This window comes from Sardina pilchardus, chromosome 1, assembly GCF_963854185.1.
Source record: "Sardina pilchardus chromosome 1, fSarPil1.1, whole genome shotgun sequence".
NCBI lineage: Eukaryota > Metazoa > Chordata > Actinopteri > Clupeiformes > Clupeidae > Sardina > Sardina pilchardus.
The window spans coordinates 30,872,640-30,878,639 of NC_084994.1; the positions used below are offsets into that span (position 1 = coordinate 30,872,640).

Genomic DNA, 6,000 nt, shown 5'->3' on the forward strand with positions numbered 1-6,000 from the left:
CAAGACTGAAGTTATTAAGTTATGACTAAACCATAGGTCTAGATTTCCCAGAATTCCCACTAGGTGTATTCAACTGAATGAATAAGGGAGGAGACTGTGTACGAAAATAAACTCTTTTATTTTTTTTAGTTGCTGATGACGGTATAACCGTTGGAAGCTTTTACTACCTGACGGTAATACTGCACAGGAGCCCAGGGAAGCAGACGAGCAGGAAGACTGCAGTGTACTGTAAGTAGAGCGAATACGAAATGTTGATCAGCATTTTAACCAACTACGTGCGTAAACAGCTTTAGAAGAAAACTTCCCTTACCCGCTCGGGTAAACCACCGCCGGCAAAAGAGTCAGACGAAACAGTGCTCTCACCACTGTGTTTGCCGCGCAATGTGGTTTAAACAAAGAACATGCAACCTAGTAGCCTAGAAGTCGTCTACTTGTTACCGCGGGTCACGTGAATCAACGTCAGGTGGATAAAACGTCAGGTGACTAACTCAGGTGACCCTCTAGCCTTCTCCCCCATCTACGGCTCTACCCATCACATATAGAACACAAACCGGTTTCTTGTGGAAAGTCAGATTTGGCAGTGATTTTTGCGTGCGCTCTAGCAAGGTCAGCCAGCCTGCCGGTACGCACGGCAATTGGTTTAGCAGGTTAGGATGCTAAGAGCGGACGATGAAATAGCCTAACGGTAAGTGTTGCAGTCATGTATGTTAAGGTGGGAAATATTTTAGGTGTGCCAGGCTGACGATCGAGTGTCCCAGGCATGCTGTAGGCCTACCTGTGGCTACGCCACTGCCTTGTGTTACCTTATTGCACTGCTGAACAAACTAAGAAAGGAGAACAATGCACTCTGCAATGTAGTCTTAGAATGGTGTGGTTATGGTTATGGTGCATTTGTGTCTGAATACCAACCACAGCCAAAGGTTTGTGGTGTTGGTGGTTTCATAATCTGACAGTTGCATGGCCTGTGGGCTCAGGCTGTGTGCGTGTGTGCGTGTGTGTGTGTGTGTGGAGGGTGGATGGGCATTGAAGATGAGGACAGATGAACGAAGGCAGTTCTGTCTGTGATGTTTTTGGTGCACGAAAGTTGTTGGCGATTTCGTTTTTGTCTTTTTTTGGGGGGGGGGGGGGGGGGGGGGCAACTTAAGTGTGAAGTAACACCAAATATTTTCATGGTACTCCCCAAAAACCAGCTGAACTACAATAACCAGTTGAGCTGGAAGTGTGGAATGACCTGCCTGGTGCTGTTTAGTTCTGTGGGCCTGCATGAGCACAGAGCACCTCCTCAAGTCTGCAAAAGCAAAGACTGCTCTGGCCCCAGCAACACTCATCACTCCAGACTTTAACTTGCTTTCAAGTTAACTGAGCTAAGCACACTGCGTAAACAACATGTCCAAGGTAAGCAAGACTATTACATTCCAAATGTGTTGGGTTGTATAGAAAGCAATCTCCTCAAGACCAACAGTCAGTCTGGCTCTATATGTGCAGTGTATTATTTCAGTTTTAGTGCAGCTGGTCCTGATTTTATAGCCTGATTACGTCATCCTCAATTCGGGGCCAAATTTCGGCTGCACCCAGGGCTGATTTTAACCCATTTTCTCACAATTTTGTCCAGTCTTGTTTATGTTCTTGGTCATCACCATTTTGTTCAAAAAATATCTGTTTTTCAACTTATTGACAAAAAATGTGTGAATAATGACATGGTGAATTCCATTTTCTGCTTTCCATAACACCTCACAGCTCAAATGAAGGTGAAAAAAAAACATGCCTTATGGTTGGTGTGCTAGAGCGAGCTCTTATATGCATGACGTCTTTGGCATTATTTGCCCTCATGGTGCCTTCAAGGCACTACTCCCCTCAGTTTAGGGGTAGGATGAGGGTTGAGGGGGTTAAGGTTAGGAATAGGGTAAAGGTAGTGCCTTTTAGGCTGTGCTGCCTGGAAGGTGCCGTTGGGGGCAAAACAACACCACAGAGCATATGCATGATGGTTAAAGATAATGTGGAGATCGTGGCGAGACTGGTGCTTGTAGGGGGTCTGACAATGGCCGGGCTCTTAAGCCGGGCTCTTAAGAAGCTCTTAAGTGCTAAGAACTTCTTAGGAGTGTTCTCAGAACGTTCTTCGAGCGCTCCTAAGAAGTTCTTAGCACTTAAGAGCTTCTTAACGAATCTTGGAAACGCGGCCATTGTTTGTTTGTTTATGTTCTTTGTGTGTTTATCTTCTTTGCCACTTAGCTGGAAGTGGTGCCCTATTGGAGGCTGGCTGTTACCATCCTGCGAGCAGAACTTCACCACTCCCATGACTACTGTGAGTCCTGTCAATCAATCTGTCCCCTGTCCGCACGTCTGTTTGTCTTCATTATCTTAAAAGATGCCACTTTTCACTGTTTTTGTTTTGCTTGTTTGTTTGTTTGTTTGTTTGTTTGTTTGTTCTGTTTTAACTAACACAATAGATTGCAAGATATTTTAGTGTCTTTTATTGCCACATTTCAAGTATTGTTAGGTATAGCAGAACATGTCTGGATTGCGGTTGAAATTCTCTCTGAAAGTCGTGTATTTGCATACACTAAACAAATGTGTGCACAGTTATTATTTAAAATCTCATGGAAGCATAATTTAATGAACTAAATTGAACTGAACTGATCTGATCGCTAGTGTTTTGTATACTGTATTAAGCCCCCTTTTGGTGGTTCTCCTCAGGGTCGAAGTCGGACGGCTATGTGACTCTGAAGCTCCCTACGTCATCTGCCCGCGTGCACTGCACCCAAGTAGTTCCCAACAGCGATAACCCCGAGTGGAACGAGACGTTTCACTTCCGCGTGCACAGCCATGTCAAGGTATGACACAGATGCCTCAATTTGTGCTGAATGATCCTGCTTATATTAATCCTTTCAAAAATGCTGCTCTGGAATTTCTGGTTGAAACGTTCAAAACCACTACAGACACTTTTGAAATGGCTTTGGAAGATAAAACAGACAAAGCATAACGCTCCACTATAAACTAGAGAGATTTGACTGATTCAGGTCAGACTGTCTTTTGCTTAGTTCAGTTTAGTTTACTTTATTAGGGGCCTTGTACAGTACAACACAACTGCTGCACCATTTAGCTGTTTAGCTTATCTGCAGCTGTGGTCCCTGGGCACAGAAGAATATAACAAGACAACTACAGACAATATAAGAACATTTTACAGAAAACAGCTAAGACTATCTACGAACGTCAGATATAAATCATACATCATACAGAACAAAATGGTACTAAATGTAGCTAATATTAACTAATATTATTGAAGTCATCAACAATATCACCTCTCTCTTGACACTTTACAGCAAGCAGCTAAGAATATTTACAAACATCAGATACAAAACCTAACAGAAAAATTGTTATTACTGTAACTAATATTATTGAAGTTATCAACAATATGTATTACCTTCCCCTTGACTAAGATACCAGGTTGATACGTTTCAAGTTTACACGTTTAAGTTTAAGTTATCACCTACTGAAAGTTATATACTTTTGTTAAAACCAAGACAGACCACCTTCTTATTTAGTTCTTATGCAACTGCCCTTCTTTTACAGAATGTTCTAGAATTGAAAGTGTTCGATGATGACTCATTCTCAGATGATATTTGCACGGCCATCTTGTTTGATCTCAGCAACCTCACCCTGGGGCAAAAACAAACCAAAGAGTTTGTATCAAATGCACAGGTAATGATCCCTTGAAGACAATATGACATTTGGCCATGATGTTGGCAACGAAACTTGCAGAACTGACGTCTTGTATTTCTTTGTCTGTCTATACTCAGACAAATGATAAGCTCTGGGTCGAATTTGAGATGGTGGAGAGGTAAGAGAATGGACAAGTTGAATGAATGAATGAATGAATGAATAAATGAATGAATGAACGAACGAACGAACGAACGAACGAACGAACGAACGAACGAACGAACGAACGAACGAACGAACGAACGAACGAACGAACGAACGAATGAATAAATGAATAAATAATAATAAATAATAATAAATAATAATAAATGCTGCCGTGCATATTTTATATATATATGTTTTTTTTCCTGTCAGTTTTAGATTGCTAGCTCTATAGATTGCATAGCACTCAGATGCCTGAACCTCACACTTGTTCTTCTTGCTTTTAGTGATGAGGCACCAGGTTCATATCTATCAAATGGCATCTTGGTGGTAGGTCTCACTATGAGGAGTTTTTTTATTATTATTATGAATTAATATATAACATGTAATAACTGCAAGAATTCTGTAAAAACAAGATCTTACCTGAAACATGTAATATAATAATGTCACTTAGACACTTTCCGTCGAGATAAATGATCAGTTAGGAATCACGTTCACCCTGATTCTTCTGCTTCTATAGGCGGCACCATTCTCCACTCTAGACATCACCGCAAAGCACCCAGGTGGGCAGCAGAACATATTGAAGGATCAAAAGAAAGACAGAAATAATGTACCAGCTTTACAGTAACACATGCAGCTGTCAATTTAGCTCAGGGGGAAATACTTTTTCAGTTCGTTTAGGCATAGTATGTTCAGTATGTTCAAATGTTCCCTCTCTCTCTCTCTCTCTCTCTGTGTGTGTGTGTGTGTGTGTGTGTGTGTGTGTGTGTGTGTGTGTGTGTGTGTGTGTGTGTGTGTGTGTGTGTGTGTTTGTGTGCATTCGTGTGCGTGCATCCGTGTGTGTGTGTGTGTGTGTGTGTGTGTGTGTTTGTGTGTTGCAGAAATACAGAACCTAAAACTGAAGCTGAAAGGAGCTTATAAAGAGGAACTTGTGTTCACTTCGGGCCTGATGGACTCTTTACGCTACTACATCAACAGAGACTTAGAGACTGAACTCTCTGTGGAGGTACACACACACACACACACACACACACACACATAAACACACACACACACACACACACACATAAACACACACACACACACACATACACACACATTAATGCACACACACACGCGCACATGCATAGCGCACACTTGCAGAACATGTAGTCATTGTAGGCTAGTTAGAACTGCAACAATATACAGTATATATAAATTCATTGCGAACAATGCTGATAGACATCTAATACAGTATGATTGAGTATTGTCAAACCATATTCTGAATATCTTTTGAGTGTGGATGAAACAAAGCATTGGTCTCAGGGAAAAGCACAGATTGACATCTTTCACCTTTTTTCTGAATTTTGACCAGCTATGTACAGTAAGACAATAAACAAATGAAGACAATAATTTTCAGATAACAAATGGAAGTCAATCATTGCAAAACATATGAATAGACCATACCTATTAAGAATTTCAGACTAAGCCATTAGTGTTATTTTCATTTTATGTTTCCATTAATTTCAGTTCTATTTCATAATCTTCTGTCAACAGGTTGACGATGCCATTCAGCCAATTAATCTTTCACCAGATTCTTTGCGGCCAGTCAGTGCTAAACAGGAAATGAGAGTGCCACTCGGAGAGGAAGTATGCAAACTCATCTACACTTGTGAAATCTGACTAACATTCATCTATTGCTCAATTTTTAGCACATTTGAATGATAAACAAAAGAAAATGTCCAGATATCAAACACCATTTTTCCCCACAGGATTTTGTTAACCTGGAACTGAAAACAGGGGAAAGGTAAAACCTCTCTACCTAAAAACGCAATGCACTCCCAATTTTCCACAGGCATATTTTACTAGTGGCATTGGTAATATGCTTCATTGTATACAGAACATGTTTGTAAATGGATATATATCACTTATACATTGTAGCTCCACTCCCTGTTAAATATTCCTTGTAAACTAACCGAAGACATGCAAAACCTTGCATAACGTCTTCGCTCATAAAAAACACACACACACACACCTCAAAGAAAGTAGCAAATAGTCTGACCTTTATCCGATAATCTATTGTGTGCTGTTATGATTATAAATGAGCCATATCTTCATAGTGTGTCAGGCTCTTTGTAATAGTTTCTATTATTTTATTTGATC

The 6,000-nt window shown here is 40.6% G+C and overlaps 1 long non-coding RNA gene and 1 pseudogene across 1 annotated transcript; one reads left to right on the forward strand and one right to left on the reverse strand.

The window, feature by feature from the left end:
- Nucleotides 1-99: 99 nt before the first annotated feature.
- On the reverse strand, nucleotides 100-406 carry LOC134073119 (uncharacterized). The gene is made up of 2 exons (XR_009937248.1): nucleotides 311-406; nucleotides 100-226 (listed from the first exon to the last, which is right to left on the reverse strand). It is a non-coding gene; the product is annotated as an uncharacterized LOC134073119 (long non-coding RNA).
- Nucleotides 407-629: 223 nt separating this feature from the next.
- LOC134078090 (cytosolic phospholipase A2 zeta-like) overlaps nucleotides 630-6,000 on the forward strand; it is a 13,979-nt pseudogene continuing 8,608 nt past the window's right edge.